Source organism: Globicephala melas, chromosome 3, assembly GCF_963455315.2.
Source record: "Globicephala melas chromosome 3, mGloMel1.2, whole genome shotgun sequence".
NCBI classification, from domain to species: Eukaryota; Metazoa; Chordata; class Mammalia; order Artiodactyla; family Delphinidae; genus Globicephala; species Globicephala melas.
Window position 1 is genome coordinate 83,318,851 of NC_083316.1, and position 9,525 is coordinate 83,328,375.

General features: G+C 41.0%; 1 protein-coding gene across 4 annotated transcripts in view; it reads left to right on the plus strand.

The window, feature by feature from the left end:
* The first annotated feature begins 1,064 nt into the window (after positions 1-1,064).
* MACIR (macrophage immunometabolism regulator) overlaps positions 1,065-9,525 on the plus strand; it is a 19,294-nt gene continuing 10,833 nt past the window's right edge. Inside the window, exons 1-2 of one of the 4 annotated variants that reach the window (XM_030848883.3) lie at positions 1,065-1,315; positions 8,507-8,596. The gene's annotated coding sequence lies outside the window, so the exon portion shown is untranslated. Of the gene's footprint in view, positions 1,316-1,549; positions 2,254-2,307; positions 2,720-8,506; positions 8,597-9,525 lie in introns of those variants that run through there. The other 3 variants (XM_030848865.3, XM_060296080.1, XM_030848875.3) reach the window with 3 other exon arrangements.

Sequence of the window (9,525 nt, forward strand, 5' to 3'; positions counted from 1 at the left end):
TGTTTTCCTAAAATTGTTTTATAATCTTCCCATACGTATTTTAGGGCACATAAAGTAGTATAAAATGTCTTCCAGCTGAGGAGCCTCCAGACATCACTGTTGAAATAAGGGTGTTCAGATTTGTCTTTATAGTTTCAGGGGCATATATAGATTTTGGAACAAGTGTGAATCAATATTTGTTTACATTTGTATTAATTTACACCAAGATTATGCCTTTTATGTTCAGATAAAGCATTTTCTTAAAAAAAAAAGGAAGAACAACAAACTCTCTTGGATTGAGACTGGAACACAAATTATCATCATTTATAAACAATTCTGGGGTTCCTCTGGCTGGGTTCAAACCCACCTCAGCCACTAACTCCGTGTGTGTGACCTCGAGGAAATTACTTAAATTTTCTGCATCTTTAAAACGCGAATCATAATTGGTCACTCTCTTACAGAATTGTTGAGGAGTGTAAATTAGAAAATGCATGTAAAAAGGCCTGGCCCACAGTGAGGGCTAAATAAATGTCCGTAATTATTCTTATCTCTGAGTTTGATAACCGGTTTGGCAGAGACGTACATAAATCGAGAAAAGGAAAGAATGATCAAAGGAAAGAATTTCTTACAAGAATGGAAAAGATCAAGTCTGAGGATTCAAAAAGAGGTAATCAAATCAGAATCTGAATTTTACCCTCCTCCCCACATTCACTAGATATTTAGCATTTTTCTAAGATTGACCCTATAATTTGTAATTTCATGGGCTTCTAGTCTTCTCTACTTCAGCTCAGTGCTGCGTCCTTAAAGCGGAGACTCACCAATGACAAACATCGCCACAACACATAACTGGGGCAACTTGAGTGTTGCCAGGCCTGGATTGGGAGCACTCGAATTGTCGGGCGCGGGTTTGGACTGGGCAGGGGGGGTTACGACTCCTCCTCCCCCTCCCCCTCAACCACCGCAGCCGGCAGCTCCCCCGCCTCTCCCCAGCCGCCTTCTTCCAGCTCCCAAGCGCCTTTCTCTCTCGGGTCCGCCCTTCCTCAGGGTGTGTGAGCTGGGCGCAGGAGGCGGGCTCAGCGCTGACGGGCTGCGCCTCTGCAGCCAGAGGGAGGAGGGCGGGAAGGCGTGCGGCGGCGGCGGCGGAGGAGGAGAAGGAGGCGGGGACTACGCCGGGCCGTAGCTGGCGCCGAGAGCGGTGGGAGCGGAGAGGGTACCCGGCTGGCTCGGCTGGCGGCCTCAGCCCGGATCTCGACGCCGCAGCCCTGCGCCTCCCGAGCCCTTGTCTCAGTCTCCGCGACCCCAAGCACGGCGGAGGCGGCGGAGCTGTGGGCCACTGGTAGGTTGCACGGGGACGGCGGTTCCTTCTGCAACCTTTTGTGCTGCAGAAAAGGTGGTGGTGGTGGTGGTGATGATGATGATGGGTGGGTGGGTGCGTGGGTTAGGGGGGTTGCCCCAGTCATCGATCCTCGGTGCCAGCCCCAGTCGTGGCGCCGCCCCTTCCTCCCTGCCTCGTCTCGGGGCCGGGCGTGCGGTGCCCGCGCGGTGCTGAGGAACCCTGACCGGGCGGGCCTCCGGGATGGACGGCGGGCGGCCTCAGCGGCCCTTGGCCTCGGCGGTCTGGTCCCCCGGCGCCCGATCAGGGGGGTAGAGTCTGGTGGACTGGGTGGGGCCCTGGCGGGGTGCCGGGAGCCCGCAGTTTCTTGGCCCAGGGTGGGGTCGGAGACGCCGTGAGTGTGCAGCGCGTGTGAGTGAGGGTGCAGGGGCGTGCGCCCCCGTGTGCGCGCGGCGTGCGCTAGCCGGGGAGGTGCGGGACTCGACGACCCATTGCGCGTCTCCCGCGGTGCGGCGGTGCGGAAGTCGGCGCGCGTTGGCGCGCACGCTGGCTCATCCGCCGCCGTGGCCTCATCGCGGGGCAGCGGGCCTGGGGGCCCCATTGAGAAGTAGGTCCTTCCCGGGCCTGCTGCGCCTCTGGCTGCCTGCCCGGGCCGCGCGCCGGGTGCGACTGCCCGGGCCTGATAGCACCTCGGGGCAATCCGTGGCAGCCTTATCTCGCCTGCCCTCTTCGTCCGCGCAGCAGTCTGGGGGGCGAGGCCGTCCGGGAACCCGCAGCCAGCGCCCGCTGCGCGTCTGCCGGTTTGGCGGGGGCGGGCAGACCGGCCGTGGCCGGGGGCGCGCGTGTGGATTCGGGCCGGGTGCTGGCCAGAAGCGAAAGCGGCAGATGTCCTTGGGCATCGCCGCCCTCGCCCCACCTGTCGCGGGTGAACTTTGGGCCAGGTGGGAAGCGGAGGAAAGGGGTTTCTGGGCGGGCGGCAGTCAGACCTTGAGAAGGCGGCCCCATTGTGAAGCTGCCAAACTCTAGTGGTGGAATCTGCAAATCTCTGCCAGAAAGGAGATGGGAACACGAAGGGGATGATGGCCCTGTCCCTTTCTCCTTGTAAATGTTCCACATCCTTAGGGTGTCTCTGCTTCTCCAGCCACGCCAGTTTGCACTCGGGTTGGTTACTGATCTGTGTCGAGCCAAGATGCTGAGTGTGTATGTGTATGGCTGTGGCGCACAGGTTAACACTGGGACTGGGAACTTTTTAATCATTCGAGGAAAGAGGAAGAATGGAGGCAGTAGCATTTTATAGCGTGCTCGCTACTCCTAGCCAAAAGAACAGCTCTTGCACAACATTTCCGACGTTTCTAGACTCTTCATTTTACATTGTTTTTCTCAGATAAACCACACTACAGTTCACTTGTAAGTTGCTTTATTTATTTTTTTTAACCCTGTGGAGCAGATTAGACACTAAGGAGATAGAAATGACCTCTTCCCAAAGTTTATTTTCCCAGTCATTTCAAAATACAGTATTAGTTATTATTGTGAAGCTTTTGGTACTTTCTTAATTCAAGACCATGATTTACGCTTACACAATTATACTTAATGAATGTTTCACAGATTTCTCAATGTTTTTATTATGTAACTGTGTATGCATTATAAACTTAATAAAATGACCAGCATGAAATACAAGGATTAATGATCCCGGAAACCTCTTGATTTGATAAGAACTGGTGTTTAGAATATGCTTCTGTCAACATTTTAGGTTATTTAATTGTAAATTAGACTGTTCAGTAGTATCTCTTCCAGGGTATAAGACAGAGGGTATTTATTGACCTTACATAATGGTCAGTGACTTTGTTTACTTTCTCTGTATAATTTTGTATACTTTGGAGAGCTAGTGGGCACATTAACCCTTAAAAGTATTTAGTGTGGTGGGAGTAATAAAACCTTATATACAGGATTAAATCTTTTTTTTTTTTTTTTGCTGATTTATATCCTCTGGGGGAAAATCGGCTCGTTTCCTCCAGAGAGAGCTCTGATTTCGTCACCAGCGTATCAAAATAAGTTCTTGGTTTTAAGCTTTCATCTGGAACGTTAGCCGATTCCACTGTGTACACCTGTCCCATTTCAGTTATGTTTCCTAAAGGGCAAATTTCTTGTAAAGACTGCATGTAGATGTGCAGTTCCAGTTACTGTCAGTCATATTTGTAGTGAAACTGAATTTTTTTCTAAAAGTAGAAGGATGATTTCACATAATGATAAGCCACTGGTAATTTCTTTAATTTCTACTAGTAGAAGTAGAAAGAAAATGAATGTTGCCCTTTAAGGAATTTACTATTAAAAGAACTGATATTAGAAAGAGAAACACATTTTTTTTTCTTCTGAACCAATTATGGGTTGTCTTTCCAGGTTGGTGTGGTTAATGATTTGTTTGTAAGGTCAAGGATGGTTTCAGAAAAGTCACACCCTACTTAACTCTTCTTAAAAATTATTGATGATTTAGTTTTTATGAGTTGCAAGTGGAAAAGTAAGATGATTTTAAAGTAACCTTTAATACGAACACATAAGTATAGCTAAGCATTTTACTTTCATTGTGAATGTTGTACTTTGGCAGTTAAACCATTTTATTTCTGCTCAGTGTTCTCTTGAGAGATTTTTTTTGTTTTTTTGGGTTTTTTTTTTTGCGGTACGCGGGCCTCTCACTGTTGTGGCCTCTCCCGTCGCAAGGCCCAGGCTCCGGACGCACAGGCTCAGCGGCCATGGTCCACGGGCCCAGCCACTCCGCGGCATGTGGGATCTTCCCAGACCGGGGCACGAACCCGTGTCCCCAGCCTCGCCAGGTGGACTCTCAAACACTGGGCCACCAGGGAAGCCCTTGAGAGATGTTTTAGTCCTCTTTTTTTTTAAATTATTAGAGTAATCTCTGAAACTGTTGGTAGCAAAATATTTTCATTAGTCTGAATGGAACTTTTAAAAATTGCTATTTTTTGCCAAGTCCTTTTCCACTATGTGTCTCTCCTCAAATAGCCACTCTGAGGAAACTACCTGCTTCCATTTTTTTTTTTTTTTCCTTCCTGTTTTGGGAACTAGAATTAGAACCTGTAACTTCTCTACCAGTTTTCTTTGCCTGAAGTTTATCTTTCTTTTTGTAATATAACCTTTAATGATTTGTGAGATTTATTTACCAAAATTCTTGAGGGCTATATGCTCGCCTTCATATTTATAACCTTATGATTTTTGGAAGTGATATTTTGTTAATATTTTTCATATTGCTATTTTGTTAATGGATCTATGATGAAGCCAGAGATTTGTGGCTTTTTTGTGTGTAGGGATTTTGTGTGGGCTTGAAAATTTCCATATGGAGCTTCTATATTTGGGGGAAAATCACTCCCGTTAGGTTCCCAGTGCCATTCAAGTTTACTGTTATATGTGTTAGATTTATGTATTTCCATGTCTGTCTGTCTTCCCCTCTTGTCTGGTCTCAGGCTTCACTTTTTATATTTGCACCAGTACCTGTACAATGCTGGGACACAGTAAGACCCAAGAAATATTGTTGAATGAGTAAATGAATAATTGAATGACTGAGTGGATACACCCAAAGAAGTACTACTCAGAACTGTAAAGAAAGCCACTATGCAAGCAGAAGGGTCTTTCTTCCTTTCTTTTTAAATTCATTGCCTTTCCATTGTTACATATTACTTTTGAGTACGATGATAATACAATTAGCAAACTGGGACAGGTTTGAGAGATAAAGGGGGTGCTGTAAATAATTATGCCAGGGCACTCACTGGCTCTAAACTGAGACATATGGTCACCCGACTTTTGAAGGGCATTCTTCTTTATTTTCTTGTGATGGTATCTGTCACCTTGCCTGAGAAAATTTGACACACTTGCTAGTTAATGTTTGCAGACTTTGCTGTTTGTAGAAACTTCATTTGCAGTCAGATGTTGGGTGTCTTTTGCTTAGTCACCCATGGCTTCCCTGTCCAGAGGCCTATGGGTAGCTCTTGACCAGGCTTAATTTTTCCTATTTTCGTTGCTTACAGGATTATGTCACAGGACTTTTCTGCTTGTTTCAGCTGCTTATAGCTGGAAGCATTATGTACTCTAGCCTTTGCTCTGTTTACTTCCCTTTGTTTTTTTTGCTTTTTGTTTTTAATTAATTTTTATTGGAGTATAGTTGCTTTACATTGTTGTGTTAGTTTTACTTCCTTTTGTTTTTTATGCAGTGTTTAGTCCATCTTGTAAGAATTTCACATGAGCTCTTTTCCCTTTGGCTGTTTTTGAGAGAAGATCCATTGATACTTTGCCAAAGCTTCATGTTCAAAACATTGGCCAAAATCAATTGCAAGTGCTAGATATTTATAGATTTTACAGTATCCTAAAAGTGTTATTTGGAGGGTATATATTTTGGGGACTTTTGAATTACAGTCTTTTAGTTCTTTCTAATGGGAGATGAGAATAAAATCCTTATTATAATTTTTACTACGTTCCTTTATAGGAAGTCTCTTAAAGAAGCTATATTCTTATACTAGTTTCTGACCTCGTTCCTTTTATTTTAAAATTTATTCTCTTTTTCACCATCTTTATCATCATCATCCTCTTAGCACCTGTGCATGAATAACGTGCAATTACACACCAAACAGTAAGCTGAGTCATAAATGAGTAAAAAATGGAACAGAGTTCCTACACCTTGGTTTCGCCCTGTGTTGCTCCTTTGGACTCTGTTTGTATTTCTGTTTTTGGCTTGGCAGTGGCATAATAGGGATAATTAGTTACCACACTTTGTTTACTATGAAATTACAACCATTTCCTAGACTTCCACATCAGCTCTAGTGCAAGAGTTGGATAATTACTTTAAAGCTCCTCTGCTTTCAAATCCAGAATGAAGTTTTAGGTTGATTTTCCTTTTAGTATTGAAAAAATATTGGAAAAGATATTTTTCCAATGCATTTAAAAGCTTGAAAAGAAGGACATATCACCAGAAACATGGTGCAAATTATATGGTAGTTTGAGATTTTAGACTGCTTTATAAAACTATTTATTTAAAATCAAACAGTTTTTAAAATTTTTTCTAATGTTCCTTTTTCTGGGTTTTCAGTCTAGATTTCTATAAGTCTAAATGAAATCTATCTCACTTTGCGATAGATGTAGCCCTGAAAAATCAAGTGGAGATACCTTTCTGTATCTGGCATCCAACCATATAACCAGCAAATATTGGCTGATACATTTTTTCCTGGCTTAGAATTGTTGATTTAAAAAAATCTTATAAGGTCTGAGGAGAAAGGGTCTGTGATTTAGAATGGTTTTGTATAAGACTCTCCTGTATGTGCCTTAGAATTTCGACATTTTTCACGCTGGAAATAACCCTAGAGTTAGTAATTAAAACTACCTTCCTCCAGCTGTTTCACAAATGGGGCAATAGAGCTTTTAAATAAAATAACCCTCCATACATTTAAGATAGGATCCCACTTACAAAAATTAATATACATTTTTCAGGAACATGATTATTGTGTAAAAAGCTACACACCTGGGCTTATCACTAAACAGAGCCATGTGTGTGTAAAGTGATGTCAGTGGGCTTTGGAAACAGACAAATTGGGGTTTGGAGTTTTGCTCTGACTTTCAAATAGTATTACTTGATTAAATACTTTAAAACGGGGGTAATATTTTCCTGATGGGACTATATAGTTGTTAAGATTAAATGTTATAAATTGCATATAGGTTTTGGCTTGTAGAAGGTGCTAAAAGGTTTTAAAAATTTCCCTTCCCCATTAAAAATCCATTTACTTGAATAAGAAATCAATTTGAACTTTATAACATTAGGATTGGGGAGATTCTTTGGGGGTAAATTATGTTAAATAAAAATTATTGTTAGGTAACAATTTTTGTTACACTGTAATTCATTTTATGTTAAAACCAGAGGCTTCATTGGTGGAACAGACTTAATTATCTAGGTTTCTTGGTTACCCAATTTGAAAATAGTTTGTGACAAAAAATGAAAGGAAAGGTGTCGAAACTAAATCTAAAGAAGTTTCAAAGGTCGATAATCATGTTGGTTTCTAAGAATGATAGTTCTGGGTGTGTTAGCTCCTTCCAGGGTCCCAAGTGGAGGAAGCATGTACCTTTATTAATTCAGTAATAATCCATTTCCTTTGGATAAAACTCTTATGTGCTGGTTAGAAAAATAATGAATAACAAATCTTTTTGGGAATGAGTTGAACTGTTGCCACTTCAGGCTTTGTGCACTTACATAGGTAAAATGAATCTATTCAACTCATTTGAGCCACCATCTGCCCCCAACAAGTTAAGCACAACAGAAAACCCACCAACCAAAGAAACCTTTACAGGTGGAAGAAACTTTGAGTTTTCTTGGTCTTAAGAAATTAACCCAGTTAATTGGGGAGGTACAAGATAAAGATAGATTTTCTTATACATTTGTCCCCAAGTAAGAGGTGAAAGGCACAGAAGAGATGTTAGAAACCGTAAGCAATGTAATAACTATAAAGAAGTGTTTTTGAGTTGTTCTTTTTTAAAAAAATGTTTTTCCATGAGCCTTTCAATCATTTGCCCCAGAGCAATCTTAGGGAGGATTGTTGCTATTTTATGGCTAAAAAGAGTAGACGTCAAAAATTAATTGCATAATAATAACATCACACATTCGTAAAGGGGTTTGCAGCATGCAAAACGTTCACCTACTTCTCATTTGATCCACATAACAACTTTATGAGGGAGGAAGGATGGAATTGTCCTCATTTTAAAAATTGCTACTTATGCCAGGTCAAGAGGCAGAGTTCTTAGCAAGGCAAGGTCTAGGACCTTTTCCTTTGACCCCAGTCTCAGCATTATATTTTCCATAGGATACTGCGAATCTTTTGAACACATGAATAGGATTTGGATGGTGGAACCAACATTTAAACCCCTAAGTTTTCTTGGCTCTTCATTTAGCCCTGGTGGCTACTATTAGTCTCCAGGTAGAGGTTAAGCAACAGAACACAGAGAAACAAGCATGATAAAATGTTTGAGGTTGCATTTAGCTGAACAAACTCAAAATTACTTTAATTAATTAATATTGTATCCTATGTAACCTGTACCTGGTGTTAGTATCTCCTGCTTCATCATGCTTTGCAGTTAGAATTGACATAACTGCTTTATAAGTTGTGTTACTTGTTAAATTAAAGGTTTATTTTTATATTTCATGTTTAGTATCTGGAGTAGAGCAGAAAAATTATTATGCCTGTGTTCCCTTGGGACTCATTGGAAATTGTACAGTGACATCTTCTGGGATTTAGGCTGGTGAGTTATATTTTGCTTTTTCTGTTTGTTAACCAGTTGTATGAACATAATACTATAATGTGATTTAAGTACTATATAAACCAGATGAATATGAAATGTCAGTATATTATTATAAATATATATAGTATAATTATGAAATTTTTAATAGTGAGAACTGAAATTATTATTACTGAATGCTAACATTATAATTGAAATGTTTGACTTTTTGAGTAGATTTTCCTTTTTTTATTCTTGTAAGATAAAGGAGGTCTTATGGAATAATATTTTGAAATATAGTAAAGAGATAGTTGCTCTAATTTCAGGGAAATTTTAGTAAAAATGTTAATCTCCAAAAATTGGTGAAGTAATTTGCAGAAGGATTGGTTGTGTATTATACATATAGAATGGCAAACAGGTAACTGAAAGGAATATCATTTTCACTTAGTCGTTTCTCAGTTTACAGCAAGTGTGACATTCCTTTTATCACACCATGAATTTAAACTGTTAAAAATAGGCAATGCTGTTGTTGTCTTTTTTCAGTGTGTCTGTGTACCTGGCTGACACAGTTGTCCATGTGGCTCCAAGTCTTTGAAGGGGAAAAAATTTAATAATGACCTTTTTAGCATTTAAAAATTTATATTAGTGTGAGTTCATGCTTTGGTATGTTATTCTACTTGCTCAATATCTTTGTAGGTCCTGGCTTTGAACCACGTAGAGTGGTTATAATCTTTTGAAAAAGCCGTTTCATAGTAATCTCCAAATTAGAAGTCAGCAGTAGAATGATTCAAAAGAATGATGGGGGGAAAAACAAACAAACAAACAAAATGTTGTTTCATTTAATAGATATAATCTGTCAAATTTATGGAATGTAATTTAAGACACTGAAGAATGGAAGCATAACTAAAGTTTTCAGTTTTGAGGAAAAGAGCAAGAAGTTTGAGAACTATAGG